We start from the raw sequence: 25,810 nt of genomic DNA, 5'->3' as shown, positions 1-25,810 counted from the left end.
TAATAACAACTCCAAAACTAAATATGAAATTTGTCTTGAAAAGCCTTTAATATTGAATTTATGTAAGAGTTACCAGAATCAGGTATTTTGGAAAGAATCCCAAATACAAATATTAGATTTTACTGGCCTCATATTGGTCACACTCAAATGACAGTTTTTGAAACATAACTCCAAAAATACACATGCAAATAGTCTAATAATGCCTGAAGAAATGCATCTTCGAGAGTTTTCCAGAAAAAAAACATTTGTTAAGGTTTGCAAAAACAAAATTTGATTTGTTACTCAATTTGACAGTGATGTACTTAGAATCCTGAGATAATGCGAAAAAAGCAATAAAAATGTATTCCAACATAATTCCTAATCCAAACGTGCAAAATGTCTAAAAATGCCTGTGACATTGAATACATGTGAGTTTTACTAAATCCAGTTGTTTTTCAATGGTTTGCAAATACTACAATGAGGTTTTACTCAATATGACTGTATACTGTAACACTCAATATGACAGTTATTTAAACATAACTCCTACACCACACATGAAAAATGGCTAATAATGCCTGAAATAATGCATCTTTGGGAGTTTTACTCGAAACATATGCTTTTTTAAATCTTGCAAATGCAAAAAGTAGTTTTTTACTCAATATGACTATAATAGTCTTAGAATCCTGAGATAATGCGAAAAAAGCAATAAAAATGTATTCAAACATATCTTCTAAACAACACATGCAAAATGGCTAATAATGCCCAGAGATATGTTTTTTTGTTAGTTGTACTAGAAAAATGAATTTTTGTAAGGTTTGCAAAGACACAAGTTAGTTTTTTTATTCAATATAACAGTGTAACTGTCATACTAAATATGAAAGGTTTATAATAATAACTCCAAAACTAAATATGAAATTTGTCTTGAAAAGCCTTTAATATTGAATTTATGTAAGAGTTACCAGAATCAGGTATTTTGGAAAGAATCCCAAATACAAATATTAGATTTTACTGGCCTCATATTGGTCACACTCAAAATGACAGTTTTTGAAACATAACTCCAAAAATACACATGCAAATAGTCTAATAATGCCCGAAGAAATGCATCTTCGAGAGTTTCCCAGAAAAAAAACATTTGGTAAGGTTTGCAAAATTTGATTTGTTACTCAATTTGACAGTGATGTACTTAGAATCCTGAGATAATGCGAAAAAAGCAATAAAAATGTATTCCAACATAATTCCTAATCCAAACGTGCAAAATGTCTAAAAATGCCTGTGACATTGAATACATGTGAGTTTTACTAGATACAGTTGTTTTTCAATGGTTTGCAAATACTACAATGAGGTTTTACTCAATATGACTGTATACTGTAACACTCAATATGACAGTTATTTAAACATAACTCCTACACCACACATGAAAAATGGCTAATAATGCCTGAAATAATGCATCTTTGGGAGTTTTACTCGAAACATATGCTTTTTTAAATCTTGCAAATGCAAAAAGTAGTTTTTTACTCAATATGACTATAATAGTCTTAGAATCCTGAGATAATGCGAAAAAAGCAATAAAAATGTATTCAAACATAACTTCTAAACAACAGATGCAAAATGGCTAATAATGCCCAGAGATATGTTTTTTTGTTAGTTGTACTAGAAAAATGAATTTTTGTAAGGTTTGCAAAGACACAAGTTAGTTTTTTTATTCAATATAACAGTGTAACTGTCATACTAAATATGAAAGGTTTATAATCATAACTCCAAAACCAAATATGAAATTTGTCTTAAAAAGCCTTTAATATTGAAGTTATGTAAGTTTTACCAGAATCAGGTATTTTGGAAAGAATCACAAATACAAATATTAGATTTTACTGGCCTCATCTTGGTCACACTCAAAATGACAGTTTTTGAGACATAACTCCAAAAATACACATGCAAATAGTCTAATAATGCCTGAAGAAATGCATCTTCGAGGGTTTTCCAGAAAAAAAAAACATTTGGTAAGGTTTGCAAAAACAAAATTGGATTTGTTACTCAATTTGACAGTGATGTACTTAGAATCCTGAGATAATGCGAAAAAAGCAATAAAAATGTATTCCAACATAATTCCTAATCCAAACGTGCCAAATGTCTAAAAATACCTGTGATGTTGAATACATGTGAGTTTTACTAGATACAGTTGTTTTTCAATGGTTTGCAAATACAAAAATGAGGTTTTACTCAATATGACTGTATACTGTAACACTCAATATGACAGTTATTTAAACATAACTCCTACACCACACATGAAAAATGGCTAATAATGCCTGAAATAATGCATCTTTGGGAGTTTTACTCGAAAGATATGCTTTTTTAAATCTTGCAAATGCAAAAAGTAGTTTTTTACTCAATATGACTATAATAGTCTTAGAATCCTGAGATAATGCGAAAAAAGCAATAAAAATGTATTCAAACATAACTTCTAAACAACAGATGCAAAATGGCTAATAATGCCCAGAGATATGTTTTTTTGTTAGTTGTACTAGAAAAATGAATTTTTGTAAGGTTTGCAAAGACACAAGTTAGTTTTTTTTATTCAATATAACAGTGTAACTGTCATACTAAATATGAAAGGTTTATAATCATAACTCCAAAACCAAATATGAAATTTGTCTTAAAAAGCCTTTAATATTGAATTTATGTAAGTTTTACCAGAATCAGGTATTTTGGAAAGAATCACAAATACAAATATTAGATTTTACTGGCCTCATCTTGGTCACACTCAAAATGACAGTTTTTGAGACATAACTCCAAAAATACACATGCAAATAGTCTAATAATGCCTGAAGAAATGCATCTTCGAGGGTTTTCCAGAAAAAAAAAACATTTGGTAAGGTTTGCAAAAACAAAATTGGATTTGTTACTCAATTTGACAGTGATGTACTTAGAATCCTGAGATAATGCGAAAAAAGCAATAAAAATGTATTCCAACATAATTCCTAATCCAAACGTGCCAAATGTCTAAAAATGCCTGTGATGTTGAATACATGTGAGTTTTACTAGATACAGTTGTTTTTCAATGGTTTGCAAATACAAAAATGAGGTTTTACTCAATATGACTGTATACTGTAACACTCAATATGACAGTTATTTAAACATAACTCCTACACCACACATGAAAAATGGCTAATAATGCCTGAAATAATGCATCTTTGGGAGTTTTACTCGAAACATATGCTTTTTTAAATCTTGCAAATGCAAAAAGTAGTTTTTTACTCAATATGACTATAATAGTCTTAGAATCCTGAGATAATGCGAAAAAAGCAATAAAAATGTATTCAAACATAACTTCTAAACAACACATGCAAAATGGCTAATAATGCCCAGAGATATGTTTTTTTGTTAGTTGTACTAGAAAAATGAATTTTTGTAAGGTTTGCAAAGACACAAGTTAGTTTTTTTATTCAATATAACAGTGTAACTGTCATACTAAATATGAAAGGTTTATAATCATAACTCCAAAACCAAATATGAAATTTGTCTTAAAAAGCCTTTAATATTGAATTTATGTAAGTTTTACCAGAATCTGGTATTTTGGAAAAAATCACAAATACAAATATTAGATTTTACTGGCCTCATATTGGTCACACTCAAAATGACAGTTTTTGAGACATAACTCCAAAAATACACATGCAAATAGTCTAATAATGCCTAAAGAAATGCATCTTCAAGGGTTTTCCAGAAAAAAAAACATTTGGTAAGGTTTGCAAAAACAAAATTTGATTTGTTACTCAATTTGACAGTGATGTACTTAGAATCCTGAGATAATGCGAAAAAAGCAATAAAAATGTATTCCAACATAATTCCTAATCCAAACGTGCCAAATGTCTAAAAATGCCTGTGATGTTGAATACATGTGAGTTTTACTAGATACAGTTGTTTTTCAATGGTTTGCAAATACAAAAATGAGGTTTTACTCAATCTGACTGTATACTGTAACACTCAATATGACAGTTATTTAAACATAACTCCTACAACACACATGAAAAATGGCTAATAATGCCTGAAATAATGCATCTTTGGGAGTTTTACTCGAAACATATGCTTTTTTAAATCTTGCAAATGCAAAAAGTAGTTTTTTACTCAATACGACTATAATAGTCTTACAATCCTGAGATAATGCGAAAAAAGCAATAAAAATGTATTCAAACATAACTTCTAAACAACACATGCAAAATGGCTAATAATGCCCAGAGATATGTTTTTTTGTTAGTTGTACTAGAAAAATGAATTTTTGTAAGGTTTGCAAAGACACAAGTTAGTTTTTTTATTCAATATAACAGTGTAACTGTCATACTAAATATGAAAGGTTTATAATAATAACTCCAAAACTAAATATGAAATTTGTCTTGAAAAGCCTTTAATATTGAATTTATGTAAGAGTTACCAGAATCAGGTATTTTGGAAAGAATCCCAAATACAAATATTAGATTTTACTCGCCTCATATTGGTCACACTCAAAATGACAGTTTTTGAAACATAACTCCAAAAATACACATGCAAATAGTCTAATAATGCCTGAAGAAATGCATCTTCGAGAGTTTTCCAGAAAAAAAACATTTGTTAAGGTTTGCAAAAACAAAATTTGATTTGTTACTCAATTTGACAGTGATGTACTTAGAATCCTGAGATAATGCGAAAAAAGCAATAAAAATGTATTCCAACATAATTCCTAATCCAAACGTGCAAAATGTCTAAAAATGCCTGTGACATTGAATACATGTGAGTTTTACTAGATACAGTTGTTTTTCAATGGTTTGCAAATACTACAATGAGGTTTTACTCAATATGACTGTATACTGTAACACTCAATATGACAGTTATTTAAACACAACTCCTACACCACACATGAAAAATGGCTAATAATGCCTGAAATAATGTATCTTTGGGAGTTTTACTCGAAACATATGCTTTTTTAAATCTTGCAAATGCAAAAAGTAGTTTTTTACTCAATATGACTATAATAGTCTTAGAATCCTGAGATAATGCGAAAAAAGCAATAAAAATGTCTTCAAACATAACTTCTAAACAACAGATGCAAAATGGCTAATAATGCCCAGAGATATGTTTTTTTGTTAGTTTTACTAGAAAAATTATCTTTTGCAAGGTTTGCAAAGACAAAAAATAGTTTTTTTATTCAATATAACAGTGTAACTGTCATACTAAATATGAAAGGTTTATAATCATAACTCCAAAACCAAATATGAAATGTGTCTTAAAAAGCCTTTAATATTGAATTTATGTAAGTTTTAGCAGAATCAGGTATTTTGGAAAGAATCACAAATACAAATATTAGATTTTACTGGGCTCATATTGGTCACACTCAAAATGACAGTTTTTGAAACATAACTCCAAATATACACATGCAAAATGTCTAATAATGCCTGAAGAAATGCATCTTCGAGAGTTTTCCTGAAAAAAAAAACATTTGGTAAGGTTTGCAAAAAAAAAATTTGATTTGTTACTCAATGTGACAATAATGTACTTAGAATCCTGAGATAATGCGAAAAAAGCAATAAAAATGTATTCCAACATAATTCCTAATCCAAACGTGCCAAATGTCTAAAAATGCCTGTGCTGTTGAATACATGTGAGTTTTACTAGATACAGTTGTTTTTCAATGGTTTGCAAATACAAAAATGAGGTTTTACTCAATATGACTGTATACTGTAACACTCAATATGACAGTTATTTAAACATAACTCCTACACCACACATGAAAAATGGCTAATAATGCCTGAAATAATGCATCTTTGGGAGTTTTACTCGAAACATATGCTTTTTTAAATCTTGCAAATGCAAAAAGTAGTTTTTTACTCAATATGACTATAATAGTCTTAGAATCCTGAGATAATGCGAAAAAAGCAATAAAAATGTATTCAAACATAACTTCTAAACAACACATGCAAAATGGCTAATAATGCCCAGAGATATGTTTTTTTGTTAGTTGTACTAGAAAAATGAATTTTTGTAAGCTTTGCAAAGACACAAGTTAGTTTTTTTATTCAATATAACAGTGTAACTGTCATACTAAATATGAAAGGTTTATAATCATAACTCCAAAACCAAATATGAAATTTGTCTTAAAAAGCTTTTAATATTGAATTCATGAAAGTTTTACCAGAATCAGGTATTTTGGAAAGAATCACAAATACAAATATTAGATTTTACTGGCCTCTTATTGGTCACACTCAAAATGACAGTTTTTGAGACATAACTCCAAAAATACACATGCAAATAGTCTAATAATGCCTGAGAAATGCATCTTCGAGGGTTTTCCAGAAAAAAAAACATTTGGTAAGGTTTGCAAAAACAAAATTTGATTTGTTACTCAATTTGACAGTGATGTACTTAGAATCCTGAGATAATGCGAAAAAAGCAATAAAAATGTATTCCAACATAATTCCTAATCCAAACGTGCCAAATGTCTAAAAATGCCTGTGATGTTGAATACATGTGAGTTTTACTAGATACAGTTGTTTTTCAATGGTTTGCAAATACAAAAATGAGGTTTTACTCAATCTGACTGTATACTGTAACACTCAATATGACAGTTATTTAAACATAACTCCTACACCACACATGAAAAATGGCTAATAATGCCTGAAATAATGCATCTTTGGGAGTTTTACTCGAAACATATGCTTTTTTAAATCTTGCAAATGCAAAAAGTAGTTTTTTACTCAATACGACTATAATAGTCTTACAATCCTGAGATAATGCGAAAAAAGCAATAAAAATGTATTCAAACATAACTTCTAAACAACACATGCAAAATGGCTAATAATGCCCAGAGATATGTTTTTTTGTTAGTTGTACTAGAAAAATGAATTTTTGTAAGGTTTGCAAAGACACAAGTTAGTTTTTTTATTCAATATAACAGTGTAACTGTCATACTAAATATGAAAGGTTTATAATAACAACTCCAAAACTAAATATGAAATTTGTCTTGAAAAGCCTTTAATATTGAATTTATGTAAGAGTTACCAGAATCAGGTATTTTGGAAAGAATCCCAAATACAAATATTAGATTTTACTGGCCTCATATTGGTCACACTCAAATGACAGTTTTTGAAACATAACTCCAAAAATACACATGCAAATAGTCAAATAATGCCTGAAGAAATGCATCTTCGAGAGTTTTCCAGGAAAAAAAACATTTGTTAAGGTTTGCAAAAACAAAATTTGATTTGTTACTCAATTTGACAGTGATGTACTTAGAATCCTGAGATAATGCGAAAAAAGCAATAAAAATGTATTCCAACATAATTCCTAATCCAAACGTGCAAAATGTCTAAAAATGCCTGTGACATTGAATACATGTGAGTTTTACTAAATACAGTTGTTTTTCAATGGTTTGCAAATACTACAATGAGGTTTTACTCAATATGACTGTATACTGTAACACTCAATATGACAGTTATTTAAACATAACTCCTACACCAAACATGAAAAATGGCTAATAATGCCTGAAATAATGCATCTTTGGGAGTTTTACTCGAAACATATGCTTTTTTAAATCTTGCAAATGCAAAAAGTAGTTTTTTACTCAATATGACTATAATAGTCTTAGAATCCTGGATAATGCGAAAAAAGCAATAAAAATGTATTCAAACATAACTTCTAAACAACAGATGCAAAATGGCTAATAATGCCCAGAGATATGTTTTTTTGTTAGTTGTACTAGAAAAATGAATTTTGTAAGGTTTGCAAAGACACAAGTTAGTTTTTTTTATTCAATATAACAGTGTAATTGTCATAAAAAATATGAAAGGTTTATAATCATAACTCCAAAACCAAATATGAAATTTGTCTTAAAAAGCCTTTAATATTGAATTTATGTAAGTTTTACCAGAATCAGGTATTTTGGAAAGAATCACAATACAAGTATTAGATTTTACTGGCCTCATATTGGTCACACTCAAAATGACAGTTTTTGAGACATAACTCCAAAAATACACATGCAAATAGTCTAATAATGCCTGAAGAAATGCATCTTCGAGGGTTTTCCAGAAAAAAAAACATTTGGTAAGGTTTGCAAAAACAAAATTTGATTTGTTACTCAATTTGACAGTGATGTACTTAGAATCCTGAGATAATGCGAAAAAAGCAATAAAAATGTATTCCAACATAATTCCTAATCCAAACGTGCCAAATGTCTAAAAATGCCTGTGATGTTGAATACATGTGAGTTTTACTAGATACAGTTGTTTTTCAATGGTTTGCAAATACAAAAATGAGGTTTTACTCAATATGACTGTATACTGTAACACTCAATATGACAGTTATTTAAACATAACTCCTACACCACACATGAAAAATGGCTAATAATGCCTGAAATAATGCATCTTTGGGAGTTTTACTCGAAACATATGCTTTTTTAAATCTTGCAAATGCAAAAAGTAGTTTTTTACTCAATATGACTATAATAGTCTTAGAATCCTGAGATAATGCGAAAAAAGCAATAAAAATGTATTCAAACATATCTTCTAAACAACACATGCAAAATGGCTAATGATGCCCAGAGATATGTTTTTTTGTTAGTTGTACTAGAAAAATGAATTTTTGTAAGGTTTGCAAAGACACAAGTTAGTTTTTTTATTCAATATAACAGTGTAACTGTCATACTAAATATGAAAGGTTTATAATAATAACTCCAAAACTAAATATGAAATTTGTCTTGAAAAGCCTTTAATATTGAATTTATGTAAGAGTTACCAGAATCAGGTATTTTGGAAAGAATCCCAAATACAAATATTAGATTTTACTGGCCTCATATTGGTCACACTCAAAATGACAGTTTTTGAAACATAACTCCAAAAACACATGCAAATAGTCTAATAATGCCCGAAGAAATGCATCTTCGAGAGTTTCCCAGAAAAAAAACATTTGGTAAAGTTTGCAAAATTTGATTTGTTACTCAATTTGACAGTGATGTACTTAGAATCCTGAGATAATGCGAAAAAAGCAATAAAAATGTATTCCAACATAATTCCTAATCCAAACGTGCAAAATGTCTAAAAATGCCTGTGACATTGAATACATGTGAGTTTTACTAGATACAGTTGTTTTTCAATGGTTTGCAAATACTACAATGAGGTTTTACTCAATATGACTGTATACTGTAACACTCAATATGACAGTTATTTAAAACATAACTCCTACACCACACATGAAAAATGGCTAATAATGCCTGAAATAATGCATCTTTGGGAGTTTTACTCGAAACATATGCTTTTTTAAATCTTGCAAATGCAAAAAGTAGTTTTTTACTCAATATGACTATAATAGTCTTAGAATCCTGAGATAATGCGAAAAAGCAATAAAAATGTATTCAAACATAACTTCTAAACAACAGATGCAAAATGGCTAATAATGCCCAGAGATATGTTTTTTTGTTAGTTGTACTAGAAAAATGAATTTTTGTAAGGTTTGCAAAGACACAAGTTAGTTTTTTTATTCAATATAACAGTGTAACTGTCATACTAAATATGAAAGGTTTATAATCATAACTCCAAAACCAAATATGAAATTTGTCTTAAAAAGCCTTTAATATTGAATTTATGTAAGTTTTACCAGAATCAGGTATTTTGGAAAGAATCACAAATACAAATATTAGATTTTACTGGCCTCATCTTGGTCACACTCAAAATGACAGTTTTTGAGACATAACTTCAAAAATACACCATGCAAATAGTCTAATAATGCCTGAAGAAATGCATCTTCGAGGGTTTTCCAGAAAAAAAAAACATTTGGTAAGGTTTGCAAAAACAAAATTGGATTTGTTACTCAATTTGACAGTGATGTACTTAGAATCCTGAGATAATGCGAAAAAAGCAATAAAAATGTATTCCAACATAATTCCTAATCCAAACGTGCCAAATGTCTAAAAATGCCTGTGATGTTGAATACATGTGAGTTTTACTAGATACAGTTGTTTTTCAATGGTTTGCAAATACAAAAATGAGGTTTTACTCAATATGACTGTATACTGTAACACTCAATATGACAGTTATTTAAACATAACTCCTACACCACACATGAAAAATGGCTAATAATGCCTGAAATAATGCGTCTTTGGGAGTTTTACTCGAAACATATGCTTTTTTAAATCTTGCAAATGCAAAAAGTAGTTTTTTACTCAATATGACTATAATAGTCTTAGAATCCTGAGATAATGCGAAAAAAGCAATAAAATGTATTCAAACATAACTTCTAAACAACAGATGCAAAATGGCTAATAATGCCCAGAGATATGTTTTTTTGTTAGTTGTACTAGAAAAATGAATTTTTGTAAGGTTTGCAAAGACACAAGTTAGTTTTTTTATTCAATATAACAGTGTAACTGTCATACTAAATATGAAAGGTTTATAATCATAACTCCAAAACCAAATATGAAATTTGTCTTAAAAAGCCTTTAATATTGAATTTATGTAAGTTTTACCAGAATCAGGTATTTTGGAAAGAATCACAAATACAAATATTAGATTTTACTGGCCTCATCTTGGTCACACTCAAAATGACAGTTTTTGAGACATAACTCCAAAAATACACATGCAAATAGTCTAATAATGCCTGAAGAAATGCATCTTCGAGGGTTTTCCAGAAAAAAAAAACATTTGGTAAGGTTTGCAAAAACAAAATTGGATTTGTTACTCAATTTGACAGTGATGTACTTAGAATCCTGAGATAATGCGAAAAAAGCAATAAAAATGTATTCCAACATAATTCCTAATCCAAACGTGCCAAATGTCTAAAAATGCCTGTGATGTTGAATACATGTGAGTTTTACTAGATACAGTTGTTTTTCAATGGTTTGCAAATACAAAAATGAGGTTTTACTCAATATGACTGTATACTGTAACACTCAATATGACAGTTATTTAAACATAACTCCTACACCACACATGAAAAATGGCTAATAATGCCTGAAATAATGCATCTTTGGGAGTTTTACTCGAAACATATGCTTTTTTAAATCTTGTAAATGCAAAAAGTAGTTTTTTACTCAATATGACTATAATAGTCTTAGAATCCTGAGATAATGCGAAAAAAGCAATAAAAATGTATTCAAACATAACTTCTAAACAACACATGCAAAATGGCTAATAATGCCCAGAGATATGTTTTTTTGTTAGTTGTACTAGAAAAATGAATTTTTGTAAGGTTTGCAAAGACACAAGTTAGTTTTTTATTCAATATAACAGTGTAACTGTCATACTAAATATGAAAGGTTTATAATCATAACTCCAAAACCAAATATGAAATTTGTCTTAAAAAGCCTTTAATATTGAATTTATGTAAGTTTTACCAGAATCAGGTATTTTGGAAAGAATCACAAATACAAATATTAGATTTTACTGGCCTCATCTTGGTCACACTCAAAATGACAGTTTTTGAGACATAACTCCAAAAATACACATGCAAATAGTCTAATAATGCCTGAAGAAATGCATCTTCGAGGGTTTTCCAGAAAAAAAAACATTTGGTAAGGTTTGCAAAAACAAAATTGGATGTGTTACTCAATTTGACAGTGATGTACTTAGAATCCTGAGATAATGCGAAAAAAGCAATAAAAATGTATTCCAACATAATTCCTAATCCAAACGTGCCAAATGTCTAAAAATGCATGTGATGTTGAATACATGTGAGTTTTACTAGATACAGTTGTTTTTCAATGGTTTGCAAATACAAAAATGAGGTTTTACTCAATATGACTGTATACTGTAACACTCAATATGACAGTTATTTAAACATAACTCCTACACCACACATGAAAAATGGCTAATAATGCCTGAAATAATGCATCTTTGGGAGTTTTACTTGAAATATATCCTTTTTTAAATCTTGCAAATGCAAAAAGTAGTTTTTTACTCAATATGACTATAATAGTCTTAGAATCCTGAGATAATGCGAAAAAAGCAATGAAAATGGATTCAAACATAACTTCTAAACAACACATGCAAAATGGCTAATAATGCCCAGAGATATGTTTTTTTGTTAGTTGTACTAGAAAAATGAATTTTTGTAAGGTTTGCAAAGACACAAGTTAGTTTTTTTATTCAATATAACAGTGTAACTGTCATACTAAAATATGAAAGGTTTATAATCATAACTCCAAAACCAAATATGAAATTTGTCTTGAAAAGCCTTTAATATTGAATTCATGTAAGTTTTACCAGAATCAGGTATTTTGGAAAGAATCACAAATACAAATATTAGATTTTACTGGCCTCATATTGCTCACACTCAAAATGACAGTTTTTGAGACATAACTCCAAAAATACACATGCAAATAGTCTAATAATGCCTGAAGAAATGCATCTTCGAGGGTTTTCCAGAAAAAAAACCATTTGGTAAGGTTTGCAAAAAAACAATTTGATTTGTTACTCAATTTGACAGTGATGTACTTAGAATCCTGAGATAATGCGAAAAAACAATAAAAATGTATTCCAACATAATTCCTAATCCAAACGTGCCAAATGTCTAAAAATGCCTGTGATGTTGAATACATGTGAGTTTTACTAGATACAGTTGTTTTTCAATGGTTTGCAAATACAAAAATGAGGTTTTACTCAATCTGACTGTATACTGTAACACTCAATATGACAGTTATTTAAACATAACTCCTACACCACACATGAAAAATGGCTAATAATGCCTGAAATAATGCATCTTTGGGAGTTTTACTCGAAACATATGCTTTTTTAAATCTTGCAAATGCAAAAAGTAGTTTTTTACTCAATACGACTATAAAAGTCTTACAATCCTGAGATAATGCGAAAAAAGCAATAAAAATGTATTCAAACATAACTTCTAAACAACACATGCAAACTGGCTAATAATGCCCAGAGATATGTTTTTTTGTTAGTTGTACTAGAAAAATGAATTTTTGTAAGGTTTGCAAAGACACAAGTTAGTTTTTTTATTCAATATAACAGTGTAACTGTCATACTAAATATGAAAGGTTTATAATACTAACTCCAAAACTAAATATGAAATTTGTCTTGAAAAGCCTTTAATATTGAATTTATGTAAGAGTTACCAGAATCAGGTATTTTGGAAAGAATCACAAATACAAATATTAGATTTTACTGGCCTCATATTGGTCACACTCAAAATGACAGTTTTTGAAAGATAACTCCAAAAATACACATGCAAATAGTCTAATAATGCCTGAAAAAATGCATCTTCGAGAGTTTTCCAGAAAAAAAACATTTGTTAAGGTTTGCAAAAACAAAATTTGATTTGTTACTCAATTTGACAGTGATGTACTTAGAATCCTGAGATAATGCGAAAAAAGCAATAAAAATGTATTCCAACATAATTCCTAATCCAAACGTGCAAAATGTCTAAAAATGCCTGTGGCATTGAATACATGTGAGTTTTACTAGATACAGTTGTTTTTCAATGGTTTGCAAATACTACAATGAGGTTTTACTCAATATGACTGTATACTGTAACACTCAATATGACAGTTATTTAAACATAACTCCTACACCAAACATGAAAAATGGCTAATAATGCCTGAAATAATGCATCTTTGGGAGTTTTACTCGAAACATATGCTTTTTTAAATCTTGCAAATGCAAAAAGTAGTTTTTTACTCAATATGACTATAATAGTCTTAGAATCCTGAGATAATGCGAAAAAAGCAATTCAAATGTATTCAAACATAACTTCTAAACAACAGATGCAAAATGGCTAATAATGCCCAGAGATATGTTTTTTTGTTAGTTGTACTAGAAAAATGAATTTTTGTAAGGTTTGCAAAGACACAAGTTAGTTTTTTTTAATTCAATATAACAGTGTAACTGTCATACTAAATATGAAAGGTTTATAATCATAACTCCAAAACCAAATATGAAATTTGTCTTAAAAAGCCTTTAATATTGAATTTATGTAAGTTTTACCAGAATCAGGTATTTTGGAAAGAATCACAAATACAAATATTAGATTTTACTGGCCTCATATTGGTCACACTCAAAATGACAGTTTTTGAGACATAACTCCAAAAATACACATGCAAATAGTCTAATAATGCCTGAAGAAATGCATCTTCGAGGGTTTTCCAGAAAAAAAAAACATTTGGTAAGGTTTGCAAAAACAAAATTTGATTTGTTACTCAATTTGACAGTGATGTACTTAGAATCCTGAGATAATGCGAAAAAAGCAATAAAAATTTATTCCAACATAATTCCTAATCCAAACGTGCCAAATGTCTAAAAATGCCTGTGATGTTGAATACATGTGAGTTTTACTAGATACAGTTGTTTTTCAATGGTTTGCAAATGCAAAAATGAGGTTTTACTCAATATGACTGTATACTGTAACACTCAATATGACAGTTATTTAAACATAACTCCTACACCACACATGAAAAATGGCTAATAATGCCTGAAATAATGCATCTTTGGGAGTTTTACTCGAAACATATGCTTTTTTAAATCTTGCAAATGCAAAAAGTAGTTTTTTACTCAATATGACTATAATAGTCTTAGAATCCTGAGATAATGCGAAAAAAGCAATAAAAATGTATTCAAACATATCTTCTAAACAACACATGCAAAATGGCTAATAATGCCCATAGATATGTTTTTTTGTTAGTTGTACTAGAAAAATTAATTTTTGTAAGGTTTGCAAAGACACAAGTTCGTTTTTTTATTCAATATAACAGTGTAACTGTCATACTAAATATGAAAGGTTTATAATAATAACTCCAAAACTAAATATGAAATTTGTCTTGAAAAGCCTTTAATATTGAATTCATGTAAGTTTTACCAGAATCAGGTATTTTGGAAAGAATCACAAATACAAATATTAGATTTTACTGGCCTCATATTGGTCACACTCAAAATGACAGTTTTTGAGACATAACTCCAAAAATACACATGCAAATAGTCTAATAATGCCTGAAGAAATGCATCTTCGAGGGTTTTCCAGAAAAAAAAAACATTTGGTAAGGTTTGCAAAAACAAAATTTGATTTGTTACTCAATTTGACAGTGATGTACTTAGAATCCTGAGATAATGCGAAAAAAGCAATAAAAATGTATTCCAACATAATTCCTAATCCAAACGTGCCAAATGTCTAAAAATGCCTGTGATGTTGAATACATGTGAGTTTTACTAGATACAGTTGTTTTTCAATGGTTTGCAAATACAAAAATGAGGTTTTACTCAATATGACTGTATACTGTAACACTCAATATGACAGTTATTTAAACATAACTCCTACACCACACATGAAAAATGGCTAATAATGCCTGAAATAATGCATCTTTGGGAGTTTTACTCGAAACATATGCTTTTTTAAATCTTGCAAATGCAAAAAGTAGTTTTTTACTCAATATGACTATAATAGTCTTAGAATCCTGAGATAATGCGAAAAAAGCAATAAAAATGTATTCAAACATATCTTCTAAACAACACATGCAAAATGGCTAATAATGCCCAGAGATATGTTTTTTTGTTAGTTGTACTAGAAAAATGAATTTTTGTAAGGTTTGCAAAGACACAAGTTAGTTTTTTTATTCAATATAACAGTGTAACTGTCATACTAAATATGAAAGGTTTATAATAATAACTCCAAAACTAAATATGAAATTTGTCTTGAAAAGCCTTTAATATTGAATTCATGTAAGTTTTACCAGAATCAGGTATTTTGGAAAGAATCACAAATACAAATATTAGATTTTACTGGCCTCATATTGGTCACACTCAAAATGACAGTTTTTGAGACATAACTCCAAAAATACACATGCAAATAGTCTAATAATGCCTGAAGAAATGCATCTTCGAGAGTTTTCCAGAAAAAAAAACATTTGGTAAGGTTTGCAAAAACAAAATTTGATTTGTTACTCAATTTGACAGTGATGTACTTAGAATCCTGAGATAATGCGAAAAAAGCAATAAAAATGTATTCCAACATAATTCCTAATCCAAACGTGCCAAATGTCTAAAAATGCCTGTGATGTTGAATACATGTGAGTTTTACTAGATACAGTTGTTTTTCAATGGTTTGCAAATACAAAAATGAGGTTTTACTCAATCTGACTGTATACTGTAACACTCAATATGACAGTTATTTAAACATAACTCCTACACCACACATGAAAAATGGCTAATAATGCCTGAAATAATGCATCTTTGGGAGTTTTACTCGAAACATATGCTTTTTTAAATCTTGCAAATGCAAAAAGTAGTTTTTTACTCAATACGACTATAATAGTCTTACAATCCTGAGATAATGCGAAAAAAGCAATAAAAATGTATTCAAACATAACTTCTAAACAACACATGCAAAATGGCTAATAATGCCCAGAGATATGTTTTTTTGTTAGTTGTACTAGAAAAATGAATTTTTGTAAGGTTTGCAAAGACACAAGTTAGTTTTTTTATTCAATATAACAGTGTAACTGTCATACTAAATATGAAAGGTTTATAATAACAACTCCAAAACTAAATATGAAATTTGTCTTGAAAAGCCTTTAATATTGAATTTATGTAAGTTTTACCAGAATCAGGTATTTTGGAAAGAATCCCAAATACAAATATTAGATTTTACTGGCCTCATATTGGTCACACTCAAAATGACAGTTTTTGAAACATAACTCCAAAAATACACATGCAAATAGTCTAATAATGCCTGAAGAAATGCATCTTCGAGAGTTTTCCAGAAAAAAAACATTTGTTAAGGTTTGCAAAAACAAAATTTGATTTGTTACTCAATTTGACAGTGATGTACTTAGAATCCTGAGATAATGCGAAAAAAGCAATAAAAATGTATTCCAACATAATTCCTAATCCAAACGTGCAAAATGTCTAAAAATGCCTGTGACATTGAATACATGTGAGTTTTACTAAATACAGTTGTTTTTCAATGGTTTGCAAATACTACAATGAGGTTTTACTCAATATGACTGTATACTGTAACACTCAATATGACAGTTATTTAAACATAACTCCTACACCAAACATGAAAAATGGCTAATAATGCCTGAAATAATGCATCTTTGGGAGTTTTACTCGAAACATATGCTTTTTTAAATCTTGCAAATGCAAAAAGTAGTTTTTTACTCAATATGACTATAATAGTCTTAGAATCCTGGGATAATGCGAAAAAAGCAATAAAAATGTATTCAAACATAACTTCTAAACAACAGATGCAAAATGGCTAATAATGCCCAGAGATATGTTTTTTTGTTAGTTGTACTAGAAAAATGAATTTTTGTAAGGTTTGCAAAGACACAAGTTAGTTTTTTTTATTCAATATAACAGTGTAACTGTCATACTAAATATGAAAGGTTTATAATCATAACTCCAAAACCAAATATGAAATTTGTCTTAAAAAGCCTTTAATATTGAATTTATGTAAGTTTTACCAGAATCAGGTATTTTGGAAAGAATCACAAATACAAATATTAGATTTTACTGGCCTCATATTGGTCACACTCAAAATGACAGTTTTTGAGACATAACTCCAAAAATACACATGCAAATAGTCTAATAATGCCTGAAGAAATGCATCTTCGAGAGTTTTCCAGAAAAAAAACATTTGTTAAGGTTTGCAAAAACAAAATTTGATTTGTTACTCAATTTGACAGTGATGTACTTAGAATCCTGAGATAATGCGAAAAAAGCAATAAAAATGTATTCCAACATAATTCCTAATCCAAACGTGCAAAATGTCTAAAAATGCCTGTGGCATTGAATACATGTGAGTTTTACTAGATACAGTTGTTTTTCAATGGTTTGCAAATACTACAATGAGGTTTTACTCAATATGACTGTATACTGTAACACTCAATATGACAGTTATTTAAACATAACTCCTACACCAAACATGAAAAATGGCTAATAATGCCTGAAATAATGCATCTTTGGGAGTTTTACTCGAAACATATGCTTTTTTAAATCTTGCAAATGCAAAAAGTAGTTTTTTACTCAATATGACTATAATAGTCTTAGAATCCTGAGATAATGCGAAAAAAGCAATACAAATGTATTCAAACATAACTTCTAAACAACACATGCAAAATGGCTAATAATGCCCAGAGATATGTTTTTTTGTTAGTTGTACTAGAAAAATGAATTTTTGTAAGGTTTGCAAAGACACAAGTTAGTTTTTTTTTATCCAATATAACAGTGTAACTGTCATACTAAATATGAAAGGTTTATAATCATAACTCCAAAACCAAATATGAAATTTGTCTTAAAAAGCCTTTAATATTGAATTTATGTAAGTTTTACCAGAATCAGGTATTTTGGAAAGAATCACAAATACAAATATTAGATTTTACTGGCCTCATATTGGTCACACTCAAAATGACAGTTTTTGAAACATAACTCCAAAAATGCACATGCAAATAGTCTAATAATGCCCGAAGAAATGCATCTTCGAGAGTTTTCCAGAAAAAAAACATTTGGTAAGGTTTGCAAAATTTACTCAATATGACTATAATAGTCTTAGAATCCTGAGATAATGCGAAAAAAGCAATAAAAATGTATTCAAACATATCTTCTAAACAACACATGCAAAATGGCTAATAATGCCCAGAGATATGTTTTTTTGTTAGTTGTACTAGAAAAATGAATTTTTGTAAGGTTTGCAAAGACACAAGTTAGTTTTTTTATTCAATATAACAGTGTAACTGTCATACTAAATATGAAAGGTTTATAATAATAACTCCAAAACTAAATATGAAATTTGTCTTGAAAAGCCTTTAATATTGAATTTATGTAAGAGTTACCAGAATCAGGTATTTTGGAAAGAATCCCAAATACAAATATTAGATTTTACTGGCCTCATATTGGTCACACTCAAAATGACAGTTTTTGAAACATAACTCCAAAAATACACATGCAAATAGTCTAATAATGCCCGAAGAAATGCATCTTCGAGAGTTTTCCAGAAAAAAAACATTTGGTAAGGTTTGCAAAATTTGATTTGTTACTCAATTTGACAGTGATGTAGGAGTTATGTTTAAATAACTGTCATATTGAGTGTTACAGTATACAGTCATATTGAGTAAAACCTCATTGTAGTATTTGCAAACCATTGAAAAACAACTGTATCTAGTAAAACTCACATGTATTCAATATCGCAGGCATTTTTGGACATTTTGCACGTTTGGAATTAGGAATTATGTTGGAATACATTTTTATTGCTTTTTTCGCATTATCTCAAGATTCTAAGTACATTACTGTCAAATTGAGTAACAAATCAAATTTTGTTTTTGCAAACCTTACCAAATGTTTTTTTTTTCAGGAAAACTCTCGAAGATGCATTTTTTCAGGCATTATTAGACATGTTGCATGTGTATTTTTGGAGTTATGTTTCAAAAACTGTCATTTTGAGTGTGACCAATATGAGGCCAGTAAAATCTAATATTTGTATTTGTGATTCTTTCCAAAATACCTGATTCTGCTAAAACTTACATAAATTCAATATTAAAGGCTTTTTAAGACAAATTTCATATTTGGTTTTGGAGTTATGATTATAAACATTTCATATTTAGTATGACAGTTACAGTGTTATATTGAATAAAAAAAATAACTTGTGTCTTTGCAAGCCTTACAAAAGATAATTTTTCTAGTACAACTAACAAAAAAAACATATCTCTGGGCATTATTAGCCATTTTGCATGTGTTGTTTAGAAGTTATGTTTGAATACATTTTTATTGCTTTTTTCGCATTATCTCAGGATTCTAAGACTATTATAGTCATATTGAGTAAAAAACTACTTTTTGCATTTGCAAGATTTAAAAAAGCATATGTTTCGAGTAAAACTCCCAAAGATGCATTATTTCAGGCATTATTAGCCATTTTTCATGTGTGGTGTAGGAGTTATGTTTAAATAACTGTCATATTGAGTGTTACAGTATACAGTCATATTGAGTAAAACCTCATTTTTGTATTTGCAAACCATTGAAAAACAACTGTATCTAGTAAAACTCACATGTATTCAACATCACAGGCATTTTTAGACATTTGGCACGTTTGGATTAGGAATTATGTTGGAATACATTTTTATTGCTTTTTTCGCATTATCTCAGGATTCTAAGTACATCACTGTCAAATTGAGTAACAAATCAAATTTTGTTTTTGCAAACCTTACCAAATGTTTTTTTTCTGGAAAACTCTCGAAGATGCATTTCTTCAGGCATTATTAGACTATTTGCATGTGTATTTTTGGAGTTATGTTTCAAAAACTGTCATTTTGAGTGTGACCAATATGAGGCCAGTAAAATCTAATATTTGTATTTGGGATTCTTTCCAAAATACCTGATTCAGGTAACTCTTACATAAATTCAATATTAAAGGCTTTTCAAGACAAATTTCATATTTAGTTTTGGAGTTATTATTATAAACCTTTCATATTTAGTATGACAGTTACACTGTTATATTGAATAAAAAAACTAACTTGTGTCTTTGCAAACCTTACAAAAATTCATTTTTCTAGTACAACTAACAAAAAACATATCTCTGGGCATTATTAGCCATTTTGCATGTGTTGTTTAGAAGTTATGTTTGAATACATTTTTATTGCTTTTTTCGCATTATCTCAGGATTGTAAGACAATTATAGTCATATTGAGTAAAAAACTACTTTTTGCATTTGCAAGATTTAAAAGAGCATATGTTTCGAGTAAAACTCCCAAAGATGCATTATTTCAGGCATTATTAGCCATTTTTCATGTGTGGTGTAGGAGTTATGTTTAAATAACTGTCATATTGAGTGTTACAGTATACAGTCATATTGAGTAAAACCTCATTTTTGTATTTGCAAACCATTGAAAAACAACTGTATCTAGTAAAACTCACATGTATTCAACATCACAGGCATTTTTAGACATTTTGCACGTTTGGATTAGGAATTATGTTGGAATACATTTTTATTGCTTTTTTCGCATTATCTCAGGATTCTAAGTACATTACTGTCAAATTGAGTAACAAATCAAATTTTGTTTTTGCAAACCTTACCAAATGTTTTTTTTTCTGGAAAACTCTCGAAGATGCATTTCTTCAGGCATTATTAGACATTTTGCATGTGTATTTTTGGAGTTATGTTTCAAAAACTGTCATTTTGAGTGTGACCTATATGAGGCCAGTAAAATCTAATATTTGTATTTGTGATTCTTTCCAAAATACCTGATTCTGGTAAAACTTACATAAATTCAATATTAAAGGCTTTTTATGACAAATTTCATATTTGGTTTTGGAGTTATGATTATAAACCTTTCATATTTAGTATGACAGTTACACTGTTATATTGAATAAAAAAGCGTATTTGTATCTTTGCAAACCTTACAAAAGATCATTTTCTAGTACAACTAACAAAAAAACATATCTCTAGGCATTATTAGCCATTTTGCATGTGTTTTTTAGAAGTTATGTTTGAATACATTTTCATTGCTTTTTTCGCATTATCTCAGGATTCTAAGACTATTATAGTCATATTGAGTAAAAAACTACTTTTTGCATTTGCAAGATTTAAAAAAGCATATATTTCGAGTAAAACTCGCAAAGATGCATTATTTAGGCATTATTAGCCATTTTTCATGTGTGGTGTAGGAGTTATGTTTAAATAACTGTCATATTGAGTGTTACAGTATGCAGTCATATTGAGAAAAACATAATTTTCGTATTTGCAAACCATTGAAAAACAACTCTATCTAGTAAAACTCACATGTATTCAATATCACAGGCATTTTTAGACATTTTGCACGTTTGGATTAGGAATTATGTTGGAATACATTTTTATTGCTTTTTTCGCATTATCTCAGGATTCTAAGTACATTACTGTCACATTGAGTAACAAATCAAATTTTTTTTTTGCAAACCTTACCAAATTTTTTTTTTCAGGAAAACTCTCGAAGATGCATTTCTTCAGGCATTATTAGACATTTTGCATGTGTATTTTTGGAGTTATGTTTCAAAAACTGTCATTTTGAGTGTGACTAATATGAGGCCAGTAAAATCTAATATTTGTATTTGTGATTCTTTCCAAAATACCTGATTCTGGTAAAACCTACAAAAATTCAATATTAAAGGCTTTTTAAGACAAATTTCATATTTGGTTTTGGAGTTATGATTACAAACCTTCTGAGTACATTCCTGTCAAATTGAGTAACAAATCAAATTTTGTTTTTGCAAAGCTTACAAAATGTTTTTTTTCATGAAAACTCTCGAAGATGCATTTTTTTCAGGCATTATTAGACATTTTGCATGTGTATTTTTGGAGTTATGTTTCAAAAACTGTCATTTTGAGTGTGACCAATATGAGGCCAGTAAAATCTAATATTTGTATTTGTGATTCTTTCCAAAATACCTGATTCTGGTAAAACTTACATAAATTCAATAGTAAAGGCTTTTAAAGACAAATTTCATATTTGGTTTTGGATTTATGATTATAAACCTTTCATATTTAGTATGACAGTTACAGTGTTATATTGAATAAAAAAAACTAACTTGTGTCTTTGCAAACCTTACAAAAGATCAGTTTTCTAGTACAACTAACAAAAAAAACATATCTCTAGTTACTATTAGCCATTTTGCATGTGTTGTTTAGAAGTTATGTTTGAATACATTTTTATTGCTTTTTTCGCATTATCTCAGGATTCTAAGACTATTATAGTTATATTGAGTAAAAAACTCCTTTTTGCATTTGCAAGATTTAAAAAAGCATATGTTTCGAGTAAAACTCGCAAAGATGCATTATTTCAGGCATTATTAGCCATTTTTCATGTGTGGTGTAGGAGTTATGTTTAAATAACTGTCATATTGAGTGTTACAGTATACAGTCATATTGAGTAAAACCTCATTTTTGTATTTGCAAACCATTGAAAAACAACTGTATCTAGTAAAACTCACATGTATTCAATATCGCAGGCATTTTTAGACATTTTGCACGTTTGGAATTAGGAATTATGTTGGAATACATTTTTATTGCTTTTTTCGCATTATCTCAAGATTCTAAGTACATTACTGTCAAATTGAGTAACAAATCAAATTTTGTTTTTGCAAACCTTACCAAATGTTTTTTTTTCAGGAAAACTCTCGAAGATGCATTTTTTCAGGCATTATTAGACATGTTGCATGTGTATTTTTGGAGTTATGTTTCAAAAACTGTCATTTTGAGTGTGACCAATATGAGGCCAGTAAAATCTAATATTTGTATTTGTGATTCTTTCCAAAATACCTGATTCTGCTAAAACTTACATAAATTCAATATTAAAGGCTTTTTAAGACAAATTTCATATTTGGTTTTGGAGTTATGATTATAAACATTTCATATTTAGTATGACAGTTACAGTGTTATATTGAATAAAAAAAATAACTTGTGTCTTTGCAAGCCTTACAAAAGATAATTTTTCTAGTACAACTAACAAAAAAACATATCTCTGGGCATTATTAGCCATTTTGCATGTGTTGTTTAGAAGTTATGTTTGAATACATTTTTATTGCTTTTTTCGCATTATCTCAGGATTCTAAGACTATTATAGTCATATTGAGTAAAAAACTACTTTTTGCATTTGCAAGATTTAAAAAAGCATATGTTTCGAGTAAAACTCCCAAAGATGCATTATTTCAGGCATTATTAGCCATTTTTCATGTGTGGTGTAGGAGTTATGTTTAAATAACTGTCATATTGAGTGTTACAGTATACAGTCATATTGAGTAAAACCTCATTTTTGTATTTGCAAACCATTGAAAAACAACTGTATCTAGTAAAACTCACATGTATTCAACATCACAGGCATTTTTAGACATTTTGCACGTTTGGATTAGGAATTATGTTGGAATACATTTTTATTGCTTTTTTGCATTATCTCAGGATTCTAAGTACATCACTGTCAAATTGAGTAACAAATCAAATTTTGTTTTTGCAAACCTTACCAAATGTTTTTTTTTTTCAGGAAAACTCTCGAAGATGCATTTCTTCAGGCATCATTAGACATTTTGCATGTGTATTTTTGGAGTTATGTTTCAAAATCTGTCATTTTGAGTGTGACCAATATGAGGCCAGTAAAATCTAATATTTGTATTTCTGATTCTTTCCAAAATAACTGATTCTGGTAAAATGTACATAAATTCAATATTAACGGCTTTTTAAGACAAATTTCATATTTGGTTTTGGAGTTATGATTATAAACCTTTCATATTTAGAATGGCAGTTACACTGTTATATTGAATAAAACAACTAACTTGTGTCTTTGCAAACCTTACAAAAGATCATTTTTCTAGTACAACTAACAAAAATACATATCTCTAGGCATTATTAGCCATTTTGCATGTGTTGTTTAGAAGTTATGTTTGAATACATTTGTCATGCTTTATTTCAGGCATTATTAGCCATTTTTCATGTGTGGTGTAGGAGTTATGTTCAAATAACTGTCATATTGAGTGTTACAGTATACAGTCATATTAAATAAAACCTCATTTTTGTATTTGCAAACCATGAAAAAACAACCAAATCTAGTAAAACTCACATGTATTCAATATCACAGGCATTTTTAGACATTTTGCACGTTTGGATTAGGAATTATGTTGGAATACATATTTATTGCTTTTTTCGCATTATCTCAGGATTCTAAGTACATGACTGTCAAATTTAGTAAAAAAATACTTTCTTTTATTGCAAACCTTACCAAACATTTTTTTTTCAGGAAAACTCTCAAAGATACATTTCTTCAGGCATTATTAGACATTTTGCATTTCTACTTTTGGAGTTATGTTTCAAAATTGTCATTATGAGTGTGACCAATATGAGGCCGGTAAAACCCAATTTTTGTATGTGTGAACATTTCCAAAATACCTGATTCTGCTAAAACTAACATAAATTCAATATTACAGGCTTTTTTTTTAGGAAGATTTAATGTTTGGTTTTGGAGTTATGATTTTAAACATTTCATATTTAGTTTGACAGTTATACTGTTATATTGAATAAAAAAACTAACTTGTGTCTTTGTTAACCTTACAAAAGATAATTTTTCTAGTACAACTAACGAAAATTCATATCTCTAGTCATTATTAGCCATTTTGCATGTGTTGTTTGGAAGTTATGTTTGAATACAATTTTATTTCTTTTTTTCGAATTATCTCAGAATTCAAAGAACATTATGGTCATATTGAGTAAAAAAATACATTATGCATTTGCAACATTTAAAAAAGCAATTGTTTCGAGTAATACTCACAAACATGCATTATTTCAGGCATTATTAGTCATTTTTCATGTGTGGTCTAGGAATTATGTTTAAATAACTGTCATATTTAGTGTTACAGTATACATTCATATTGAGTAAAACCTAAATTTTGTATTTGCAAACCATAGAAAAACAAGTGTATCTAGTACAACTCACATTTATTGAATATCACAGGCATTTTCAGATATTTTGCACGTTTGGATTGGGAATTATGTTGGAATACATTTTTATTGCTTTTTTTCGTATTATCTCAGGATTCTAAGTAATTTACTGTCAAATTTATTATAAAAATACTTTTTGTTAATTCAAACCTTACCAAATGTTTTTTTTTCCAGGAAAACTCTCAAAGAGACATTTCTTCAGGCATTCTTAGACATTTTGCATGCATATTTTTGGAGTTATGTTTCAAAAATGTCATTTTGAGTTTGATCAATATGAGGCCAGTAAAACCTAATTGTTGTATTTGTGAAGTTTTCCAAAATGACTGATTCTTCTAAAACTCACATAAATTCAATATTACAGACTTTTTTTTAGAGAAATTTCTTATATGGTTTTGGAGTTAAGATTATAAACCTTTCATATTTAGTA

Source organism: Nerophis ophidion, linkage group LG13 (assembly GCF_033978795.1).
Source record: "Nerophis ophidion isolate RoL-2023_Sa linkage group LG13, RoL_Noph_v1.0, whole genome shotgun sequence".
Lineage (NCBI taxonomy): Eukaryota > Metazoa > Chordata > Actinopteri > Syngnathiformes > Syngnathidae > Nerophis > Nerophis ophidion.
The sequence above is the reverse complement of the archived record's forward strand: the minus strand, read 5'-3'. Positions refer to the sequence as shown.